This window comes from Chinchilla lanigera, unplaced genomic scaffold (genome assembly GCF_000276665.1).
Source record: "Chinchilla lanigera isolate Chin_1 unplaced genomic scaffold, ChiLan1.0 scaffold00004, whole genome shotgun sequence".
Taxonomy (NCBI): domain Eukaryota; kingdom Metazoa; phylum Chordata; class Mammalia; order Rodentia; family Chinchillidae; genus Chinchilla; species Chinchilla lanigera.
Genome location: NW_004955405.1, coordinates 33643909 through 33669151, shown reverse-complemented (window position 1 = coordinate 33669151; position 25243 = coordinate 33643909). Strand labels below are relative to the sequence as shown.

Genomic DNA, 25243 nt, shown 5'->3' with positions numbered 1-25243 from the left:
ACTGTAAATGTATATATTTAACAGATGAATGGACATCAAAATTAGACCTAAGTTGACAATTTTCCCAGACACACTGATATGCAGGTTAAATGTAGGGAGGAGGAATGATACGGTTCTTTTTGTGCCACAAGCGAGCAGTTTTTAAGCAAATGTATGAGTTGTCCTTTTAGGATAAAATCTCACGGTGTGGAGGAAATAGAGAGGCAAAAGGTAACACAAATAATTTTTATTAGAATTCGCTCCCAAACAAGTACAGAAAACCGGTAAAAATGAGAATAGGTCAATAGTCAATATTAAAACAGTTCAAGCAAAAACAAGTACACAGAAATAGTAAAAATGCAGATATGTCAAGAGTCAACATTAAACATTTCAATAGTTTAAACAAAATTAAACTATTGGTCCACTCTAGGCACTTAAGCCCCATACGGAAAAGAGGTGCAACAAGACATTCCTGAAGAAGTCTTTTCCTTCTCAAAGGTGTTGCTTAGATCCCAAGGTGCTGTTTTAGACTAATATCTGAAGGATGGGGAAAAACAGGAGGGAGAGAGAGGGAAGGAAGGAAAAAAAACTAATATTTCATGAGTTTTTTAAAAATAATGTTAAATACTTCGTTAGGCACACACGCATTACTTCATTTAATCCTCACAACTGCCTTACAGTATAGATTTTCTTTCTCCCATTTTAAAGGTAAGAAAAGAAGCCCATAAAGTGTAAATCACTTGCCCCAAGGCATATAGCTGAAGTGGCAGAGGGATTATCCTCCAACTCCAGTCCAAACTTTTTCTTCTTTCCTCTAACATCAGATGTCTGTCCACTATTCCACACCTTTAAGTGGAGAAGGACTCTCAGTGAGTTTATGGATCTCAGAAGGTATTGATCTAGCTCATGCAATGGATACCTTTTTTGGAGCTTGGGAGTAGAGAAATCTGGACCACATTTCCAAGAGGGCAAGTCTGATTTGTCTATTTCTTCTTTGTTTCAGAAGAAACACCTCAACGGTTGGCAGAAAAAGGCACAGAAGGATTGAATGCTGCCTACCAAAATGCTGGGCTATGAAAGTCCCCCTAAAGGATGGTCATTAGTAGAAAACAGGAAAAATGTATGGTCAACAGAAATACACAAACTCGAATGTGAGTGTTAACAAATGATTACGGAAATGAGTCGACTCTAGTAAACTAGATTCCTTAGCTGTCCAGATCTAAAGATAAAGAAACTCAAGGAAAACCAAGCACACAGTAGGGCTACACACTAAGTCATTTCTCCATCACATTCACAGCACCACAGGCTAACGTTCGCTATACTGATGGCCCCTTCTGAGTTGATGATTTTTCACAATGTATTTCATGGCTTCCATCCCTACATGAGACTTTATTACTATCACATAGGAATAAAAAGCCATAAAGCACTAGAGTGAATTTATCTTGGTCGGATGCAAAATTTATTTTCTTCACATGACTTCACAACCATTTCAAAGCTAACCAATCATTTCATGCTACATTAAGGAACATTTTAAACTACACATAAGTGACAGGAAGCACACTTAAATTGTGACATCACAAATTAACAAGATTTTATCCTTCAACGACATTCTTAGCTACGAGGACCAGGAAACAAGACCAGGAGACACTCAGCAACATTCAACCATTGAATTCACCAAAAACAAAGGACACTGGGGAGAATTCCTGGAGAAAAGCACTTCACTTTGACATTGAACTTGGAAACACATAAGGAAAGACAGAAGACAGACAAATCACTGGTACAAACTAAAACCAGGGGAATCATTCCAAGCGTCTGACTTCAACTTCTCTCCCAAGAAGCTTTCTTGTATACCCACTGCCCACTTTTAGATTTTTCATCTTGGGGCAGGTGGAGAGAGGTAACCTTAGCACCTGCTTGCATTATATAAGCATAAAGCCTTTTACACCTAAATAACAAAAAAGAAAGGAAAAAAGATAAAATCTACAGCATCCCAAGGGACAACAAAGGACCATAACTGCTCATCTAGTGCCTTTCATGGAGGCTGGCATCACTCCCACCCCCTCTATGGAAACAAGTATCTAACTACTTCCAGGAACAATCATGTGCAATAAAGTCTCTCAGTGAATTAAGTAACTCAGGTTCAAATTCCAGGAGCACCCTTTATGCTACACCCAAGTGACCCTGCTCTTGGTTTTATGAAAACACTTAAAAGTGGATACCCAGAAACCAGCTCTTTAAGACCACTGAAAACTCAATGCCATAGTTCTCGTAGGTTTTCTGACTTTGCAAAAATAAACTTGAAGGGCTCATTTACCAACTCCTAAAACACCATTCCACACTAGTCTCTACTGAGCACTGCTTCAAAAAAAAAAAAAAATTCAAATTCAAATTTTACAAAAGACCCACAAATGTGAATTTCTCCATGGGAGTAAAATCTGGGCGACCTATGTCCACCTAGAGGTTACTATAATGAAATCTTGGTTTGTGTGAATCACGAGGAGACTGGAAGTAGTTAAATGGAAGGAAGTGCATACATAAATTCAATTATCATGCATGAAGCATGCAAATGATTTAAGCACTGCATCTGAAACTCTAGTTTATATTCATTAATTTCAGGTTGCACTTTTGAAGGAGCAAGGCATGCTAATTGGGTCCAGATTAATGCACTCCCAAACCTCTCCAATTTGTTTTTAGGTGAGGGTTAAATGATATGTATTAAAATAAACACAGCTGCTCATCTTCCTCCACCTTTTCCTCCCCCACTCCACCTCTACCTCTACCCCCAGCTGGTTACCTCCCCTGCCTCACTCCACCCCAGCTGGCTCCTCTCCCAGCCCAACCCTCCCCCAGCTGGCTCCCGTCCCCTACCACACCTCTGCTGCCCTTAGAGAAGGTATTCAAGAGCCCTGACATTGCCCTTTTGAAAATATACTGGAAGAATAACCCTGTTTCTTAGCCATTTCAATATTTGTCCTTCCTCTGCAAGTCAACAAACTCCAGAAAGAATCGATTCAACCTCCACCCCGATGGTACTGAACTGTGGCATCAAGTGTGTGTACGAAGCAGTTGAACATTTTCCCGGACAGTGTGTTCTTTCTACAAGTTTAGGCCTGAGCTCTCTGGACTGGGACTGAAGGGTAGTTTGAGAGAGTCCAGGCACATGTTTGCTTGAAGCCAAAATTGCTTAAGGTTGGCATGGCGATCCTGTGACTCAGTTACGTGGGAATCTAGAGACTCCGGACAGATCCCCCACGTTCCCGTACCCTCCTCCCTGGTAAAATTAGCCTTGAAAACAGAAGAAAATTATGTATTTACTGACATTACTTTGGGGCACAAGGAAATAATGTTTTCGGGAGAATCCTATCTTGTAAATACTGAGTACTGAGTACATTTAAAATAGCAAAATATCATTTTCCTAGATCTGATCTTTAGAAAATAAAACAAAGGAAAAGGGATGATTCTGGGGATAAACTCAGGCAGAAGCTGGGATGGCCGGGACCCTTTTTGAAAGAACAGCCATCAAGGAGTTAAACCAGGCACCAAGTGAGGGTGGGGGTGGGGCTTCAAACTAATTTCACACTGAAAGTGATGTTTAATTTGAATCCTGCTTATCCCAAAGGGAAAAGGTTAGCCTTGTCACTTGACTCGTAAACCCTCTCCTTCCTCCTTTCCTATGAATTAAAAATTCAGATCAATCATTAATCATGATGTGACATGTTCTCTCTCTCTCTTTTTTTTTCCTTCCTTCTGTTCCAAAATCAAATGAAAGCTTTGGCTCACATCTGAGTACCCATGGGTTGGTTAATCCTCTCAACCTACCTTTACAACAAAGAGAAGACGAGAACAAGGACAGACACACACACAAACATGCACACACACACACACACACACACACACACACACAGTGATCAATTACCAGACAGCACTCACAACAAACACACAAACACAAACAGCTAGCAATTGTCACAGACTCAGACACCTTGCTTCTCCATCCAAGCTGATTTCTGCATATTGGCGAATGTGAAACGATTCATTGTCAATAACAACAAGGGCCAGACTGATATTAAAATTTTTAACATTCTGACAAATGCCCATGTACTCTTTGGTTAGGAAATACACTCAGGATAGTCATCACTCCTAAAAGAGAAAATGATTATACGCTAACCAAACCCTAAGTACAAACTAAAGGTATTCACCTCATGAAGCCATTCCTCAACTAGCCCCTTGGCACTCGCTGGAATTATTCGCAGCACGAGCTCTACTTTCTCATTTTCTGCTGTCTCCATGTGGGTAATTTCTTTCTCATGATTAAAAGTGAGCTTGGCAGATCCTTCAAAGCATGGTTTTAGATGTGGTGGGGATCCGAGCTCATCCTTTGTCTAGGGCAGCTTCCTAATAATTCATCATTGGACCATTGGACAGACAGGCAGGTCAGGGGAATATTCATGCACCTAAAATGATTTTTTAAAGGCAAACTTTATAGATATCTTTATACAAACATATTTTATACTGCAACAGGCCGCTGGCAGATGAAATGAACTGTTTACCTTGGAAAGAATAGGCAGGCTTTTCTCTTCCAAATGATCACTCCAGCCTTTCTGAATGTCATCCAGAAGTGATTCTGCATCCTGCGACTTATCCAGCATCTGAGGTTGTGAGATAACCCTTGTACCACTGGCCTCCTTCCCCGGCCCCTTCATTATTAGCCTCCTGGTGGGTGAGATAGAATACAGTGAATGTAATAACCCTACTTCACACAACAGGCTCACTCTCTCTTTTAAATTGAAAATCCCCTTATTACAAAACAAGGGGTGTTCTTTTTCTTCCACCTTTAAGTAGGACTGCCACATTCATTGCTTTTCACAAAAACGCAGCTGCTTTTTAAGCTACAGATAAATAGAATCTGCTAGGCGGTAATTCAACTCAGTCTGAATGCATTATTTTCTAAGACACTTTGGCGAGGGGCTTTTTATTATAAACTGGAAGGAACAAGGAAAGTCCTTTTCTCTTCTAATTATGAATGTGTTTTGTTCCCTACTATTACCCTACAATGTCAGATTGATCTTCTTCTTTCTCTGCGTCCAGTTCAATAAATCAACATTTTTTTCCCTAGAAAATTAGAGGGCTAGTGATTAAGTCTTCATGAACTTCAGTGACAAAAACAAAAATAGAATGAAGGAAGCGCAAATGCAAATTCTGAAACCATGTATAAGACAATGAAGTGGCCCTCCAACATCTAAGGAAATAAAACTCCTGTTTGGACATCCAAAGTTATGAGAAACAGGAGTCACTTGATTAATTTCATTTTAATAAAAGTAAGGCTTTTGGGGGGATTTTATTATATTGGCTGACCCAGAAAAAAAAAAATATATATATATATAATTTCTCTATAGTTTCCAGAGCTTGTGTTTATGATTTTCTTCTCCCTCCAGGCTAATAGTAATTATATCAATCATTCTCAGACTTCTTGAGGCAGGGAAATGAAGGACCAAACAGAAGAGGAAACACTTGGACAAAGTGTATTCAGCTTAAGCTTCTGCTGACATTGCTTTAACTCCAAAGATAAACACTGAGAAAAATGGTGAGTTCTTAATAACACCAGAAGGCAAACCCAGAAACTGCATTAGCCTGGGTGTTGGTTTAATTTTGATCCCAATGTTGATATTTCTGACCATAATATTACAAATGACAAGGGTGGCTGTGCTCTAGGTCTGTATGGATATATTGCCTTTGCCAAGGGGGAGTCCCACAAGGCGTCAGTGGGGTTCCAATTAAGGAAAAATAAATACTGCTGCAAGCCTGACAGGGAGTGGAGATTGCCAGTATATCATGGCACACAGGCAGGTGCTCACTCCTGAAGTCATGGATTAGAAGTCCACACTGTCATTTCCCTTCTTTCAGCAGTGATAGGAAGCAACAGTGGGTAGTTTTAGAATGATTTGTTGTTGTTTCTTTACATTACTTTGAGTTTGATTTCAATAAGGGCAACAGTGAGAATCAAAGACCCTTGTAAAAAAGTCTTTCATGAACCCTGAACTGAGATCACACGCACATTTGAGACCTTCAAGATATTTATGAGGGGTGGGGGAGGGAGGACTTGAAATCATATTTACATCTAAAACTGTGCTGCATTTTCTGTCCAGTTCTGCTGCCTGGGATTGTTAGAGAGAGAATATTTATCACAGTGCTGTGCTGACTGCATTTCTAGAGCACTCACTCTAGGAAGAGTGTGTTGCAGTGAGTGGTGGTGACAGCTCTTGAGATTCAACTAATCTGCTTAGATTTAATCAATGTCCTGTCTTCTGATTTGCCTGGGAACAAATGATGTGCTGCCAGGTTGCCAGTCTGGGCATCAGGAGCCTGAGGGATGTCGTGGCAACCTGAGGAGCCCGGTTCACCCTGAATAAATAAACGAGCCCCTTCCCTGAGCACAAGTTGCAGGATATTAGGCATCCACGAGAGTGAAATTGAATCTCTTCCCATCGATATCTCCATTGAATTGACATTGCACTAACAAGCCTGCTTTGGCAATCAAGAGTGTTTATGTTTGTAACAGAGATATTGAGGCAAATAAGGAAAAAAAAATCTCACTTGTATATGAGAAGGAATTTCATTTCACAGATATCCTGATATAGAAACTAATTTTTTTGGTGGTACTGAGGATTGAACCAAGGACCTTTGCACTGAGCTACATTTCCAACTTTTTTATTATTATTCTAGTTTTGAGATAGTCTCACGAAGTCACTAAATTGCTCAGTCTGGACTCAAATTTGTGCCCTGTTTCAGCCTCCTAGACTGTTGGAATTATAGACACAGGACACCATACCTGGCTAAAATACACCTTTTAGACACTGATTGTCCAAGATTACCCACAAAGATATCATTGAACATCTGCTTTCTTCAATCCATCCTTTCCTCCTTTTGACCTTGGGAATTCATTAACGCAGACAAAAGGTAGATTGGCAGGGTTGAATATGAACTTGCAAGGACAACATGTAAGTGCCATCATCTACCACTTGTATTATTATTTCCATAAAATGTATGTGATGGTAACACAAGCCACCAATGAGAAACTTTGGCTTTCATTAAACTTTTGGAATAGTGCAATTAGCAGCTCTACTGAAAACAAGTCTGTAACCAAGAAGAGAAAAAAAATGGCTGCACTATTCCAGAAGACTCAGTGGAAACACTGCTTTAATAATCTGGCTTTTTTCTCTCTTTGGGGCAAGAAAGAAAAGAATTAGAGACAAAGTAAGAAGGAAGAGGAGCAGGTGATATAGGAAGAGGAGAAAGAAGAGGAGGAAACAGAAATACCACATTGCTACTGAGAACAAATGTATTATTTTGTTCCTTTCCATACAAATAAAAATAACTCTCCTCACATAATTCTCCTGCCACTTGAAAGCAAATTCAGTTTTTAAACTCTGTGGGCATTTTTTTAATTTTAAAGTTAAAAAAATTAACAAAACAACAACAGTGAAGACAAAATCAAAACAACACAAAAACAACAAAAATGATACATGAGCTCAAAACAAAATGATAGGAATTAACAACAGTTGCCACACTTTTTTGTCCCCTTTCATTCTAGGATAGTTGTACCCATCTTACTGGTCTCCTCTACAGATGAAGTGAGGTTCCATAAGTTATCTAGGAGATACCCTGTCAATAGCTGTGATATAATAAGAATCAGATGGTATTACTCCCAGCACTTTAGCCTCCCTATTCCCATTCACCTTTTCACACTGAAAGCTCCTGCAGACCCTGAGAACACCCTACAAAGCATAACACGCAGTCCAAACCAATCCCAGCTCCATGTCCTCCCTTGCTCCCCCGACAACTTCAAATCACTTTGCTCTTTTGGTGGGAAGTCCAAACAGTGACTTTCTTTTGCCTCTGGGTCCTGAAGGGTGGGAAATATGATTAATCTTAGAAATGATAAAAGTCCTTAGAGTCCTTCTAAATGTAGAACCAAAAATTCTTTTTTACTTTAAATGAGATTTGTATCCAATAACAATTTTTTGTAGCAAATCTCTTGTCTTTTTGGCAAATTAGAAAGTCAAGGGGCTGGGGATTTAGCTCAGCGGCAAAAGCGCCTGCCTGGCAAGGGCAAGGTCGTGAGTTCGGTTCCTGGTACTGGAGAAAAACAAAAAAAAAAAAAAAAGAAGAAAGTCAAAGCTGACTTCTCAGCACAGAATGGCATGATCAATGGCCCTAAGTGTTCCATGGTTAGATCCATGCTATGTTCTGAAGGAGTTACTACGTAGAGCCAAGTTCCTGATGTACTAAGAGATGACATCCATAGGGGAAAACTAGACTTCTGGTTTTAGAACTCTTGCTTCCTCCTCCCCAGTTCAGGTTAGCACATCTCACATCTGCCTGCACATGCACATGCAGACGCAAACATCTACACTAGCCACTCTCAGGTGTACTGATGCTCCACCCAGGAAACCAATCCGCTTTAATTACCACACTTCCCCAGATGGTGATGATGAAAACACTAAGCTCCTTGCAAATATTGAAGAAGTTAGAATTTGCAAAGCTGCCAGAATACTTTATCTCTACTAAGTAAAATGCCAGTCCACTATACCCAAGTTGTAAAAGGACAGCATCCACTGGGACTATGACTGATTATTAGGATTGATTATATCTCAAATGACAATAGAGTTGCTCACTCTTAAATGACAATATAGTTGCTATACTCTTAAGCAATATAGTTGCTTACTTTGTTGATTTCTCTTTAACACCAAACTTGTAGACACTGTTTTAAATGGAAAATAGAAGCTTACTATGAGGATGAACCTTAGCCTAAGTATGCCCAGTTCTTTGAAAGAACCAAACACATTGTTTTGAGTAAAAAATGGTTGGCTCATCATCCCCTTTCCCCCAACTCTACTTTCTAAATTGGATTGTTTCAAACGATTTCATTTTTAGCAAGCCAAATATAATGATCAAACTGAAGAAAGTAGTTTACAAGAAAACACAGACCCTCAGAAGGGCAACTTCAAAAAGACATTCCCCTGCTTATGGCTGCCTGCCGGTGAACATGCTTTCCAAGTCAGAAAGAAGCTCCAAGCTCCACTGAGCACAGGAAATTCCAGCCAAGATTCTAATCTCTGCAGAAAGCAGGACAGAGGCGATGGAGTGGGGCAACAACACAGAGGACGCTATTGAATGTGGTATGTCCTACAAATGCGGAAACACCGAGAGTCACATTCAGCATAGAGATGCTTTGAATAGGAAAAGTAAGACGAGCTTTTTACCTCCTTGTCAAGGCTTCCTGACACCCACCGTTTCCATGGGGTCAGGCGATGTGTCCCTAGCTTCTGTTTTCTGTTCTCCTTCAGGGAATACAGTGAAAAATGAGGCCACTCGACATCCCTTTAGCACGTCACACTTGGGTAACTCCCTTCCTCAATGGCAAGTCTGTCTGTGGCATTTGGACTCACAGAAGAAAAACCGAAGTCAATTTAGAACAAAAGAAATTTGCGTATTTTTGTAGCATATTTTTAGAGCACCCCTGATAGAGTTAAGTTGAAAAATTTTGTATAATGAAGGTCACTGAGGCAAAAATCACATAGGTAAAAACTGAGATGTAAGATAGGATGAAATCTAGAAGCTAATTAAATTCAACAAGGGCTTCTCAAAGGACAGCACGCTCACTAATCTTCTGGTGCTAATATATTGTGTTTGAAGGAGGCAATAAGGGAAAAGTCGTCACGGTTGTAGATTCCACGGTGTGATCTTTTAGCAAAAACCCAAGAAGGGGAAAGAAAGATGAGATGCATGGCTTTCTGTGCTGAAAGGATGCCAGTGCCAAGATGCAAAGAATAGATAAGTTGGAGGTGTGGAGGAACTAAATTTGAAGCCAGACAGTAAAACGGATTGAACCTTATTACCTCCAGTCCCTGAGAAATTCCCGAGACAGTTGGATGCAATTTGAAAAGGTCAGAAAAAATATTTCCTGCACAGCATTACTGCTTCATGGTTTAAGGGTGTACATTTGTGCAATGCCAACTCTAATCATTTTTATTGACTTTGTTTTCCAGAGACAGACAGACAGTTGGAGAGACAAGACCCGTAGATAAGAGAAAGGCAATCTTATAAATGAAAATCTCTCCTATTTTGTTCTCTCACTTGTGACTGTGAACCATGCCAAATCTTGCCCATTTTGAGTGAAATTACACCAGCTTCCCGTGGAAGACTGACAGAATGGAAACGAAATCTAGGAAAGCATCTCTATAATTTTAGTGTGGTGATTTCCTTTTAATCGCTATTTCTTTCTCTTCTATGTATATGCTGGCCACTGGGAAAGGTAAATGATGTTGCATTTTAATCCATGTGTGAATGTTTAAAATGAAATACCATGAAGCATGCCAGAGTATGGATGTTAATTTATTGTTAGCATTTCCTTTGAAGGGCGGCTCCATAAAAAAGGGAAATCCAAAAGAAGGAGTAAAATTAAATGAAATATAAATATGCAGTCAAGATATTATTTTATTAAAGGCTGTATTGTCACTAGAGTTGTTCCAAAGACAGAACTAAAAATTCTCCTTTTACTTTAAATGAGATTTGTATGCAGTAACAATTTTTGGTAGCAAACCTCTTTCTTTTTTGGCATGAAATTAGAAGTCAAAGCTGACTTCTCAACACGGAATGGCATGATCCATTCCAGGTTTGCAAAGTTTTAATTAACATCCGGCTTTTCTTTCTATGAGGAGCCAGGTGTTTAAGAGGCAAACACAAGCCTATTATTCTTCTCTTGGTTCGCAAGAAAGCTAAAACTTTTTAATGGCTGGAGACCTGCTGCACGCTTTTGTGTGATGGTCTGAGCCCATCAGGATGTTGTGGCTACTCACTTAGGGCTTTGAAACCAGCAGGATGTCTTTTCATTTTTCTCAACTCCACACCAGGCAATGCTCAGGGATTTCATACTATCCTGTAATCCACTGGCCACCACTACCAGCAACACAAGAAGCCAGTAAGAGGATGCCTCTTCATAATATCAGGCACAAGAAAGAAAAGTAGAAAAGCTAGCTCTTTAGCTACACAGCTGGATTCTTGGCTGAGGGTGAAAGTATCTTGCTTATAACTAACTTTGTTCCTGCTATATAGCATGAATAAGACATTATTTAAGTATAAGTCATACACTTTAGTGAATTTTTAACTTTTTCAACTTATGCAACATCTTAGACATTTTATCTTTTTATTTTAAAGAGAAAAAAAACAGTAACAAAATAACAATGAAGACAAAAACAAAACAACACGAAAACAATAAGAAAGACACAGGATTTCAAAACAAGATGATAGGAATTGGGGCTGGGGATTTAGCTCAGTGGCAAAAGCACCTGCCTAGCAAGCGCACGGTCGTGAGTTCGGTTCCCGGTACCGGAGAAAAACCCCCCCAAAAAAACCAAAAAAAGATGATAGGAATTAACAATGGTTGTTATGCTACGTATTGTTATCTTCAGTGAAGTTGCTCAGATTTCCAGATGTAAGAATGCAAGATTGATCAAACAAAGACAACTGGAACTTTGTGATGGTGTGTAGGCCTCCAGTGAATCACATTTAAATTTGAGTTTTCCCACATTCCTCTCTCTTTCTGTCTTTCTTTCACTAGCTTTCACTTCCTGTCATCTTTGTCCAGAACTGGACATTAAATCCAGGACCTTTGCACTGATCTGACCCTTTCTTTTATTCTTTATTATTAGACATGTTTTTGCTAAGTCAGTAGTTTGCTCAGGCTGGGCTTGAACTTGCGATCCTCTTGACTCAGCCTCTCAGAGTGCAGGATCACAGGCATGAATCAGCACACCTGGCTCCCACAGCTTTATTTTTGTAGTTTTCTGTTTTATTGACAGAAAAGTATTTAACACATGTATCTTTTGATTTGTACTACCTAAGTTCTCCATGAAGAAATATTGTAAACCTTTTGCCTAAACATTAGCATCAATAAGAATGTCAACGTTGTGATTTCGATTCCCGGTACCAGAAAAAAAAAAAATTCAGAAAAGAATGTCAACAGTAGTAACAATGCTTAAGGTATTAATACTATTAAAAACAACAATGATAATAAAAGTGATGACCATTAGTCGAGTATTTATTATGAGTAAGCATTCATACAAATACATCATCTCACGTAATCTTCTTGGTCAATGGAAATAAAGTAAATGTCAGTTTTTTTCAGCTCCTAATGATACCCATGAGGAGAAGAGGCTTAAGAAGTTAAAAAAAAATTATTCTAGGTAGAAACTGAGTAGATGTTGATGTTGGGACTTAAACCACAGCTTACTTAATTCTACCTTTTAGTATTTTAAAGCTCTTTATTTTAAAACCCTATTACAGAACCAAGAGTGCCAGTCCTCGCTGAGCACACAGCATTTCTGGAGCGATGTTAAATCAAAATCTTACTGCTCGTGTAGACTGAGCTGTGTCCACCACATGTTTTCTAACATCTACAAACTGCAGGAACCTTTGAGAGCTGCAACTAATGGTAGCTTTTAAGTGTCCTTATGGAACGTAGTTTGCAAAAATGATAATGCTTAATCAGTTACTGTGGCTCACCCGTACCTAATAATTCTGGAACCTAATGGCTGACAAATTGCTTTTCTGTTGGAATTATCTTTGAATTATGCTCAGAGATGAGCAGGAAGATTTCTTCTTAGCCAGAGCTGCATTAAGGCTAAATGTGTTAGTTCAATGACTCATTCTTCAAACACAACTTTAAAAGGGAAATGTGTAACTATTTTGTTATCACAGGCAAATAAGTACAGTAAAAAGAAAATAATGATGGGTCACTGGGTTTAGCATGTAAAACAGCACAGGTCACTGAGTGCAACAGAATGTACCAAACATTGCCAGGTTTCAACAAAAGGTTTTGTCATTGTTTGGCAAAGATCTATTCTAACCAATTTACCAACTGTATCCCTAGCAGAGGTTCTTCCTGTTTATGGAGAGATTATGACCAGAAGTGTCAAATGCTGGCTGGCAGTCGCAGAATATGTCAGGTACCTGTTTTCACCTGCCTTCAGAGGCTCCCTCTGATCACTTCCTGTCGGGGGAGAGCCTAGTTTACCTGTCAGGTCCCCTTCGCAGAGGGAGCCCTTTCATCCAACCATGAAAGGAAACTCTCCTCCTGACAAAACCATCTTGGATCTCAAGAGGCATTAAAGTGAGAGGAGCAATACCAGCAGCAGGGCTTCATGTCTTGCTGATGTCACTGTTGCAATCTAACAGCGAAAGCATTTAACAAATAGAAAGTAAATTTGGTGCAGCTACTGAAAGGTGGAGAAAAGAACAGCCAAAGAGGAGTCTGGTCACAAAACGAGCTTATGTCTGTGTTATGGATTCCCTGGTGTTTCTGGTGCCTTGCTTTTCCTACGCACAGAGCAGGGGAGAGAGCTATACAGAGGGGTGTGATATGGGTTCTTTTCTTGGCATCTGTTATGTGGGACAAAAGGAGCCCAATTCACAAAGAATGGAGAGGTGCAACATATCCTCTCCACACTCACCTAAATTTTAATGCCTTATGTCAAGGAATTGATTTTAAGCTCTGTTTATCTTTAGAAAAAGATGCCTAAACGTACTTCTAAGACAGATTAATTGGCTAACTTCTTTTTTTTTTACAAATGGCAATCTGCTCTCCAAACAAATTATAACTTCATTAAAAACAAAGCTCTGTAGTAAAAGTCCTACAAAAAACCATTGTGCTAGATTATTATATGAGATTTCTATTTCACCTGATTCTTCCCATAAGCACAATCGCAGCTTCAGGCATTAATATTATTAGAAATAACTTTGTAGAAATGATGTTAAGAAATGAGGACATACAATCAGAACACGGTATTTATAGCCATAGAAGCAGTTAACATACTTCAGATGCTGTGGAGAATGAAAACAGCTTTTATTTCTCCTCTCTGGACCAAACACAGTAAGTTAATGATTTCTAAAAGCTCTTATTAGATTTTTATTTCCGTCATCCTTCTGCCATTTCAATGTCACACTGTTAAATGCTTTGTGTACCTGGCTGTCCTCTAGAAGATTTGGGTAGTATGAGAACCCAAATGTTATCCTAGTCCATTTTCCATGAATCAGAAGAGCCTCCAGAGCATATTATTTCCTTCGCTGGGAAAATCATGGCTTAACTTTTTTCTGAATAATTCTCAAAATCAAATTTGAAAGTTTTCAGGAGAGATGATCCTCCCTGGTGGGTGATGTGAATCATAACCTGAGGGGCAAACATGAACATAATTAGCATGAAATGTATTAGCATAGAGATGCCTTTGAAATAATAAACAGCAGAAAACCAAAATACTTATCCCCAAAAGAAAGTGATGAGAAAATATGAAATTAGCGTATACTTCTCGCTTGACAGCCCTAGCCTGCAAACCAAACAGATCCATCTCATTCAGAGAAGGGTGCAGTGTCTAGGGAGATGGAGAAATCACACTCCAACCTGCTCTGCTTTGCTTTGTTTTGCTCGTGATCACCACATAACTATTCCCTATTTGTGCTTCAACCCACACCACCCCTTTCCTCTTTAAAACAGACAAGAACAATTTCAGGAAAACCAAATATCTTCCTCTTTCTCCCTTTAAGAGCCTCCACCATGTACTGGATTCAGTAATATTTTTCTTCTTCTTTTTCTCCCCCCGCCTTTTAATATAGCTTTCTATGATTTTTTAAATGATACACCAAATACTGAGTTTGGTGATTCAATGACCAAAAAGACTGAGGAGCCTCAGTTTAAAAATGGGATGGGACTTGGTGTTTTTAAAAAATGGGACATGAGCTTCATTGGCTCATCCTATACTTTAAGTGGGAAGCACCTCTCAAGATGGTAAGGCAGCATAGGATGGATGATGTGGGAAGAAGATCTCCAGCATAAGTTCTCATTTTAAAGTCTGATGTGGGCCAGCTCAGGAAAGTTGGTAGAACACAATTAGTTTCAGTTTTCTACAAAACAGTGATAAGAGAGTTTCACTTGTCTGGGTTGTTGGGAGAATTTGAGGGTATGCATGGAAACTGACTAGGACACAGTAGATGAGCAACAGAGGTAGTTTTGTTCACATTCCTCAGTGGCACGAATGGAGACTCCATAATTTTGTCATTCTAGGATTTAGTAAGCGAACTACCATCTGACCTCCGCTTTGCATTTTTGTGGATTTGGATGAATGCATGCACCCAAAGAGATTATTGAGGAGAGAGGTCATAAAATATGGTCTTCATCTAGATTCATGGTGGAATGGAGTTACAAAGGAGGGATATGTCTGCTCTACAAATGATAAGGTCAAGAAAATTAAGATCCTAAAATTATAACTCATCGCCATTAGAACAGGGTTTTAAATTAAAATTTAACTTTGCAAAAAATGGATAGGAACCCATAAATTTTCTATATGATTCAAAGGAAGCAAGGATTTGCTAACCACACCTTAAACTGCACAGATGAATGCCTCGAACAAGCCCCATGTTGCATAGTAGAAACACAGTGCTTCCCTTCTAGACAGGATATACACTGTTTAATGTCCATCTATATAGAATTTAAGACACAAAGAAGGTTTCTCTAGTTATACCACTTGATTTTCTCAATTTTCTCTTGACCTTTTGATTGATACTAATAACTTAACAAATATGTGTTTTTGATCTCTTGGCATATAAAATGGGAAAGGAAACACTTTTTATGAAATAGTTCTGCAGGGATTTGAAAGTCAATCTTGGTAGGCGTCCCTCTGTTGTCCTCCGTGCAGCACAGGTCTTAAACCTATCCTTCATTGTCTGGCACTTGCCCAGATGTTAGCAGCTCCATTTTCAGAAAATCTACCCAGCATTGAATGCTTATATTGCCTCATCAACATCACAGTCCCCACCACTGATACATAATAATGAATACACGGAAGACTAAGAAAGAAAAGCTCTTGTAGGTATATTTTCTTAACAAATTCATTGCCTAGTTGAGTGTATGATAAGCACGTTGCAAAGAAATTTTTCCTTTTCTGTATATACACAGAGTAATGGCTCTATGTTTACATTTTGCTGTTTAAACTTACCTCTTTGAGCCTAGATCTTGAGACAAACACCAAGTACTGGGCATTCCTGCTGAATGTCATTTAATCCTCATCTTTCTTATTCATGGGGGAATAATAGAGGCCCAGTTTAATGGCTCTTGGGGCTCATTTCAAAAAGGGAATATTTAGAAAGATATGCTCCAGTAAATAAACCAAAAGCTACTATTTCTTTGGCTTTCAGGATTTCCAAATATTTTGATTGCCTGCATGCTTCAGAGAATGGCTCTTCCAGATAATAATGGAGAACCTGCTCCATCAATCAAATAAATACATATGTATACAAGAGGTATTTTCAACACTCTGGTGGTCATATGGTAAGGTGAGCATGTTCTTTGCTGCAATCCAAAAAGAATCTGAGGCTGTAACAATTTGTTCCCTTCAGAATGAATATTTCAACTTCTCACAGGGCTTTCTTTTAATACTAATGATGTACAGATGCATTTGTTCTATAGTTGGTTTCAGAATTTAAAAACATACCAAAGGCATAAAATTAAAATAAACTGTTTTAAGTCAACTTACATTAGTTGTTTTTAAAACTTAGTTGCTTTTTCTTCACTTACAAAAAAGCCCTGTGGTTAAATATGGAGTATTTCATAGTAACATTTGAAAGAAGTTACAGTGTCCCTGTTTTCAAGAGTATGATCTTGTTTGTAGAAACTTCTAAAGACTCCACCAAAAAACTGTTAAGAGTTAATAAAGAAATTTTAAAAAAAACTATAAAACACTGATGAGAGAAACTGAAGAAAGCACAACTAAGTGGAAATATATCACATGTTCATAGATTGGAACAATTGATGTTAAAATACCAAACTGTCCAAAGTGATTTAAAGATTCAGTACAATCCTATCAAAATTCCAATAAAATTTTTCACAGAAATAAAAAAATCTTAAGATTCATATAGGACCACAAAAGACTTCAATAAATAAAATAATCTTGAACAGAAAGAACAAAGCAGGAAACATCACAATATACAGCTTCAAGGCTATAGTAATGAGAGCAACACTGCACTGACATAAAAATATACACATAGACTGACATAACATGCTAAACAGCCCAAGATAAACCCATCCCTTAACAGTCAATTGACCTTCAACAAGGTACCATGAACACACAATGGAGAAAAAACAGTCTCTTTCAAGCAATGATGCTGGGAAAATTTGACAGCCGTACTCAGAAGAGTGAAACCAAGCTATATTCTGCGCCATACAGAAAAATCAACTCAAAATTGATTAAAGACTTAAATGTAGTAACTCACTAGACAGTAAAGCAATTGGAAGAAAACATAGGGGAAAACTTCCACAACATTGGTCTGAGAAATAATTTTTTGGATATGATACAAAAATACAGGCAACAAATGTTAAAATGAACAAATGGAGACACATCAAACTAAAAAGTATCTCCGCAGCAAAGAAATAAACCAACAGAGAGAAAGGCCAAGCTATGGAATAGAAGACAATTAGAACAAAACATATATATGATAAGTGGTTAATATCCAAAATGTATAAGAATCTCAAACAACTCAAGAGCAAGAAAAAAAATTAAAGGCAAAGGACCTTTGAAGAGCGATTTCAACAGAAGACATACAAATGGCCAACAGATATAAGAAAAAGCTCAACATCTTTAATTACCAGAAAAATGCAAATTAAACTGACAATGAGATGTCACTTCACATCTGTCAAAGTGGTTATTATCAAAAAGATGAAAGATAACATGTTAGTAAAGATGTGGAAAAATTAGAACACTTGTATATCTCTGGTAGGAATGCAAATTAGGAGAGCCATTATACAAACTAGTATGAAAATTCCTCAAAAATTTGAAAATAGAACTACCATACGATCTTACAATCTACCATATGATCTAGCATTCCCACTATTTGGTGTAAATCCAAAGGAAATAAAATTAGCAAGTCAAACACAGATCGCCACTGCTATGCTTGCAGTTGCATTATTCACGATGGTAAGATACGGAATTAACCAGTCTACATATTCCATAGATGTACGAATACAGAAAATGTGGTACAGATCCACAGTGAAGTACTATTTGGCCTTTAAGTAGACAAACTGGAAAGAAGGAAGGGAAAAAAATACATATATATACACACACACACGATAGGTAAGATAATTGTACTACTAATTTCTATTGGTTTATTGAAAGGAACAGTTCTGGTCTAAAAATTTACTGAATAATAAAGTGCCCATAGTTAATAATGTATCATATTCTTAAAAATCTCTAGAAGCATAAAGTTTAATGTTCTCACCACAAAAAAGGAAGACAAGTATGTGGGGTAATGCATAAATTAATTAACTTAATTTAAAGTATTACTTATTAAGATTTGTTGCCATATTCTTAATATTGCTAAGCATTTTAAAATCATTTTCTCATTCATTTATTAGGGGCAAGAATTGATAACCTACCACATTAGGTAATAGCAAGATGGTACAACATATAAATGCATATTACATAAAAGAAATCAATAGGATTACATGAACTTAAATAAAAGATATTTCATTTTTGAACTGGATTGCATGGAATTGATTAGTTCAGGAAAGGAAGTGACGTAACAAAGTTGACTTGGCCATCTCGGCTGATTGGAGAAGGCAGCAGGGGAATTATCTTTGGAAATAATACTGCTGCCTGAGTGTGTAATAGGCAGTATTTCAAGGAAATGTGTAAGCAACAAACATAACTCATAATTCTAATGAAGAGAGGGCATGATGGAATCCTGTTCCCCTTTCCTGAAAATTGTGCCCTTCCTCTGAATGCCTATTAATAATTATACTCTACTTAGTATTCACTCTGTGTATCGGGAGATTATTTCACCCGTTTTTAGTGGATTTATAATTCTATTTTGGCTTCTTGATTTTTTTGGCATTACTCACCTGGGACAAAGCCCACATCATCATGCGGATTCTGTCATTAGGTATACCAACTAATTTTTATCAGTCAACCCAAAACCAAGGGGCAGACAGTTTTACTGTTAAAAGTTATATATATATGTTTTTGATTGTAAATACATGAATTGTTGTGACAAATATCTTCATAAATCCAAATTCATCATAAGAAATTCAGCCTAATTTTGCTTATCTGTGACACTTCCTGGCAATGACTAATGCTAAGTGAAGTGTGGAAACTTGCTGAATGACCTGGAGGTGGAAGCATGTGGCTTGAGGAATACAGGTGCACAATGGGGAGGAGACAGTGAGTTTCCCCGGTAAGATAACAGCTCTTCATTTTTCTTTCATGAGACTCAAACTTGTCATGTGAAATATTATACGGGATGAAAGGTCAATGAACATAAACTATGAAGTGCGGTGTGCAAGAAGATTATCATGTATTAAGGTCATTTACCTAACAATAATATCTGCAACCATGTGGACATGTTCAATGAAGAACACATGTACTTGTATGAAATTTAGCACACCCCCAACCTCATCACTTCCTTTTGGTACAAACTGTCTAGACATCTGTATTCATTTCCTCGCAGCCATAGCCTGAGTTGGATGACGCTCTAAAGTTGTACCCACCAACGTATCCAGGCTCCATTAACCTGAATTTCATTATTCTGTTGCAATTTGTGTCAGAATGAGTTTAAGTAACAGGGAGCAAGCTAAGATAAAATCCCAAATACCAATTTTTCCACCAAGCGAGTCAACATACTTTGGGCATGTTAACACAATAACTAAACTAGCGCAGGAATCCCCAGTGTTTATTTATAGAGTTGATTATCTAGTTTCCTTTTCCTCTTTTCCTTCTCATTAAAGGTTAAGAAGGTAGGCAAGTCAATGAAGAATGCAATGCAAAATAGGAAAAGTGATTGTCTGTACAGGTTCCTACATCTTATAGTAAAATGAGAGCAATTTTTTGTATTACTGGATTGAATTGAACAGCTTATTTAAAAATAGTTCAGAACTAATAGATCATGGTTGTGGGATGACATTTTTGCTAATTGAAAGGTACATAAATTCCTGAGATGACTTATTTTCAAACCCGGAGGGCTACATTTTGACCATTTGAGATGGAGATCAGACTGGTGGGTTTGAATTCCGGCTCTGTGACATAGTATTTGTGCTTTCATTTCCCCATTCTTAAAATAGAGAGGACGAGACCCCCACATCAAATGGTTATTGTCAGAATTAGATGTAAGGTGATGAGAAGAGAGATTGATCCACACTAAACATTCCATGAATGTTAGACATCATCATTATTCGCAATCATATGTTCATCATTTAGGAAACAAAATCTTTGTGTGATGCTGGCTTCAGCACAAGGGAGAATTATCCCCATTTCATTATCTCTGTGATAGCAATTTATTCATTATCACTTACCTAGTGCTTACTGTGTGCCAAACAGTACAGTACTAAACAACAGAACAATGTCTTGTCATGATAGAGCTTACATCATTGTAGATCATAAATAAATTTATAATATAACATTGTGCAGCCGTGACTGCTATGGAGAAAACTAAAGGCGGGAAAATGTGGAATAGTTGTTCCTCTGTCCTCCCACCCAACCCTAGCTGGGTGCAGGCCCTTGCTTTTCCCCCAGCAGGAATTCTCACACTGACACTCTAGGTAACTGCTTCACTGAAATCGCAACCATTTGGATGTAACAAAAAATGATCCAACATATGAACACATCCAGATAGACATATGTACACTGGTTTTCTAAAATGTAATGTGTACACAATTTCCCGAATGGCTGGTTGTCACATCCATCTGGTCTTATTTCCATAGCACTTGAATGCACCACGAGGATATAAACCCTAAAAGCTAGAAAACAGAATTTAAATACCCAAACACATACGAGGTATGTTTTCAGAAGCAGCAGACCTCAAGCAAGCACTGCGGTAACTTCATTAACTCCTCAGCCACAGCTGAGATTGGCTGAGACCAAGCATATAGGCCACAGAACATAAAAGACATTCCATGGCAGACCTCATTAAGTGGGTTTAAGACAATCTTGACAAGCTAATGACAAAAATCTAATTCGGACTTTCTGGACATAAGAACCCTGAACAAGTCCAAATACACCAAGACTCTACCATGCATGCTATGAGAAAAGGCAACAACCCAGGGTCAATTAGGGCCATGGAGCTCACCAATTAAAGGCCAGAGATGGATGCTGTCCTGTTTAAGCACATTGAATAAGCAATTGTATCTATGTGCGGTGGGGCTTGGACACGCATCCTATTTAAATTGCGCAGATGTTTTAGGTCCCTGAGAAACAGTAGTCTCCGGGGAAATGTTCATCAGGCTGCCTATCTTGAACAAAGGCATGGCTAGATCTGGACAGCACAGTATACATAAAGCAGTTTTGCTATTGTTTGCCTGTTCTGTAGAAGTCCCTTCCTACTTCTAAATTCTGACAACATGGAAACTGGATCAAGGTAGTTGTACTTATACACCATGTTCAAATGCTCTGGGTTCTCTACGAATGTGTATCTCAGACCCTGTAACTGCTTGTATATCCTTGACTAGAAATATATTCACTTTCATGAAATAATAATAGCAGCACTTCTGTGTGCCATGCACAGTGGGAAGTACTTTAAAATATTGTTAATACCCACATAATCAACCCAGGTCGTGCTTCTCGTCAAGAAGCTAAATGTCACATGATTTGCCCCACCTCTACTTAGTGGAGTACCAAGATTAGAGACCCAGGTCATCTGGCTTCCATGCCTCCATCTATCCTCCACTACCCAGCATAAGAAGGAACAAATGCATGTTGAATGAATACACAAGAATGAATTGGTGCATTTCTTAATACACTTAGAATTAAAAGAAGAGGAATTTACTGAACTATACTGTTATTGCAGTAATAGATGTATTATCATAGAGAGTATTTTAGAATCCTTGAAGACACTGTTCCTGGTACTTTCTAGGTCCCCTCAGTGTCTTTCTAAATAATACCTCATGAATAGAAGACATTTGTACGATATTTGTTTAATCAGTGAATTGTTTTAATCCAGCACAAAAATTTATAAACGGGTAAGATGGCCTTTTTGAGACATTTTCCATCTCTTGAGACTAACTCTTACTAAGAAAGAAGGATAGATGGACTTTTTTGTTCCGGAATCTTGCTCCATGTGCTAATTTCTTCAGACATCCCTCCACATTTTCCCATGTTTAGAGCTCTGGGTCTTTTCTGAGGCCTTAGAGAAACCTCAGTTCCAATTTCTACACAGGTCATAGTAGCAGCAGCAGAGAAGGCAATGTTTAACTATTGTAAGCAATGTTGATGAATCCGAATATTCTAATAAATGAATATCAAGGGGAAACTCCATTCACCTGTCAAAACCTGGATAATGCGCCAGGTTTCCCAAGATGTTCATTCCTGGGTCCCAGCCTCACATGCAGCACTGCTTGTGTATGACATCACCCTGCCGGTGTTCCATGGAGAGAACCACCAGCATGTTACTGAAATGGAATCCAAGTTATAATCTCCTGCCTTCTTTCTTCCCTGTCCTTCACTGCACTCAGAGACCTTAGGTTAGTCACTGATGAACGCAGTGCCACTTAGTCTGTCTTGTTGCTGTGAAATCACAGAGGGTGTGTACAGAATTATTTTTGAGTGATGAAATGTTAGATAGCTGTTAGAAATTACTGGAAGAGAAGGCAGCCAGACATTCATGTGTCATATACTTTCAGGAAGCCAGATATTTCATTTTGTTCTTCGATATATGTACAAGGGCTGATCAAGAATTATGGGGAAAGCTTACATTTTAAAATACTGGCAATGTGTAGGAGACACATTGTCATTATTCTCCTCAAGCTACTCCCTCTTGCTGCAAACACACTTATCTCATTGTTCTCAATACATTCTGAGACAGTTCTGGAAGTCTCTTTCATGGGCGTCCTTAAGAGGCATATCCAAAAATATGGTGAATGCTGCTTCTAACTGCCATCCAATGAAATTCAAGCCATCAAAACATTACAGTGTACCCTTGTCCACCTTACTCATGAGATCTGTGTGACTGGGTGATTTCTGGTTCTTCCCCCAAGTCAAAATGACTATGAAAAGTAAATGTTTTGAATTGACGCAGGACATCAAGGCAGCCACACCAGTGCAACCAGAGACATTCAGGGAGAAAGAACTTCTAGAATTTCTCTGGAAAGTGGTATGGACAATGATGAGGTAAATGTGTTCAAAGGGAGGGGGAGTAGCTTGAGGGGGATTAATGGCAATGCATCTTTTACACTAACACATTTTTAAATCTCAAATAGCATATTTTTCAATCACACTTCAAAACACACACAACACAAACATATGTACAGACAGGAAGTTTTAATGATAAAAGCTTAAGTTAATGAGTGCTACCCTTTAAATTTCTTTTCAATAGCCTGTGTAGGTTTCCCACACTGATCTGTATTTTATGTAGTACGGTAATTATCACCATTACTTCTTCTCAATGTTAGGTGCTGGATTAAAATGTTTACCTACCTTATGGAATTTACCCTTCATATCACCACCATAAATGGATATTATATTTGTCTTTTGTAGATAGGTAAACTAGAGCCTATGAATTAAGAAAACGCCCTAAAGTTACTCTGCTAACAAATGAGGGTGACAAAATTCTGAATTTAGGTCTACCTGTCTACAAAACTTTCCTTCCTAATTTAAATCACATTTCCCAGGGAACAAATTTAAATGTGTCTCATCCTCTGGGAAATGTGAGAGTTTCTTTGACCAGAACATGAAGTAAATGGATAGCTTTCTCAAAATAAGCAGGACCTTCAGGACTTTTTAAACGTCCTCAGAAGGTTCATGGTCCCTGAATTAGGTGATGTACCACATTTTGTAATTTAGGTAAGTAAGAGGTACAAATGGGATTAATGGCCATGCACTTCATTCATTTGCAACTGTTATCCACTCCAGGAGCACTTCAGAAGCCCTACTTTGTGTGTTGGAATTCTCGGGAAGGAAGCTGTGTTCCCTCAGGGAGCCTGCAGTCTGTCCTTTGGAAAGGAAACCAGAATACCCAAAGCAGTGAGAGTCAAATTAATCTTAGAATACATTAGCAATACTTAGAAGTTATACGTAAACCAAATCAAAATTTCTTCAAAGGATTTAGTCCCTCAGCCGTTAGCTCAGTCAGATCCGCCTGCCCCCGTATGTCAATTAGAGTTCAAAGAAAAGATTCCTACACCTCATTTGCAGATCTGTTGAACCCTGGGCACAAGTGATAAATCCTTAATAAGTCAAAGAGCTAGCTATATTTATTCTTAAAATTAACTAATTTGCACACTGAGGTTAAAGGATTTGCCTCAAGACAATCCATTGGAATGTAAGATAAAACTCTTCTTCGGTTCCATTTCTGATTTGACATCCCTGACCTGCTTTCCCGTTTTAAAGTTACCCTGCAGAAATGCTCATAGGTGTCAACAAAGAACCTGACACAAAATAAATTCGCATCTATATATGAAGGCAAAACAGCTTTCACTAATTTATTCAGGGAACCTCAAAATGAGAAAACAAGAGCCTGTGGTGGTTAGGCTTAATTGTGTCAACTTGATGGTCTTTGGAGTTGGGTAGGGAATGAGTCAAGCGCACTTCTTAGTGCCTGGCTGGCTCCTGGGGGTGTGACTTTGGTCCTATATCTGCTCTCCAGTCCCTTCCTCTCTGCCTGATTGGCTTCCTGCCATCATGAACTAGGCAGCTTTGCTTGCCACATCCTCTGACACGCTGTTTCTACATTACAATCAGCTGATCATGACTAAACTGCTCCTCCTTTTGTGGGTGTTGAGTATTGTGGCTCAGCAACAGGTAAATTGACTAATAGAGTGTAACAAGCATTATTTTGCACAAATGAGTAGCTGTGCTTTTCGCGATGATTTTTCTTCCTTTGTCTATGTCCTAAAAAACAGACTTTGTTGTTTGTTTTTTGTTTTTGAGAAATTGCTCTAGTGAACCCAGCAGTACAGAAAATAAACACTTCAGACAATAAAAATGGTTCTAATAGAATGTAGTATCTAAATTACACTCTTTGCTTGGGTGATGTATGTTTACACACACATGTGTACACACTTCAGTTTTATTGTACTGAATTTCTTGGATACCCACAGAACATTCCATAAGTTGCCTATAGCCACTGACAAATAAAACTTTCCAAGTTTTCTCCTCAAAGAATATAGGAATTCATATGAAGCACTTTTGGAAGGAGTGATATTAAAATGATAATCAAAAGCAACACAATTCTGAATGTG

At 38.3% G+C, this 25243-nt stretch overlaps 1 long non-coding RNA gene across 2 annotated transcripts in view; it reads right to left on the bottom strand.

The window, feature by feature from the left end:
- Positions 1–243: 243 nt before the first annotated feature.
- Positions 244–25243, bottom strand: part of LOC102014006 — a 66217-nt gene continuing 41217 nt past the window's right edge. Inside the window, exons 4-6 of one of the 2 annotated variants that reach the window (XR_259427.2) lie at positions 13999–14203; positions 4527–4689; positions 244–516 (exon numbers count right to left, since the gene is read on the bottom strand). This is a non-coding gene — a long non-coding RNA (uncharacterized LOC102014006). Of the gene's footprint in view, positions 517–4278; positions 4431–4526; positions 4690–13998; positions 14204–25243 lie in introns of those variants that run through there. The other variant, XR_001236072.1, reaches the window with a different exon arrangement.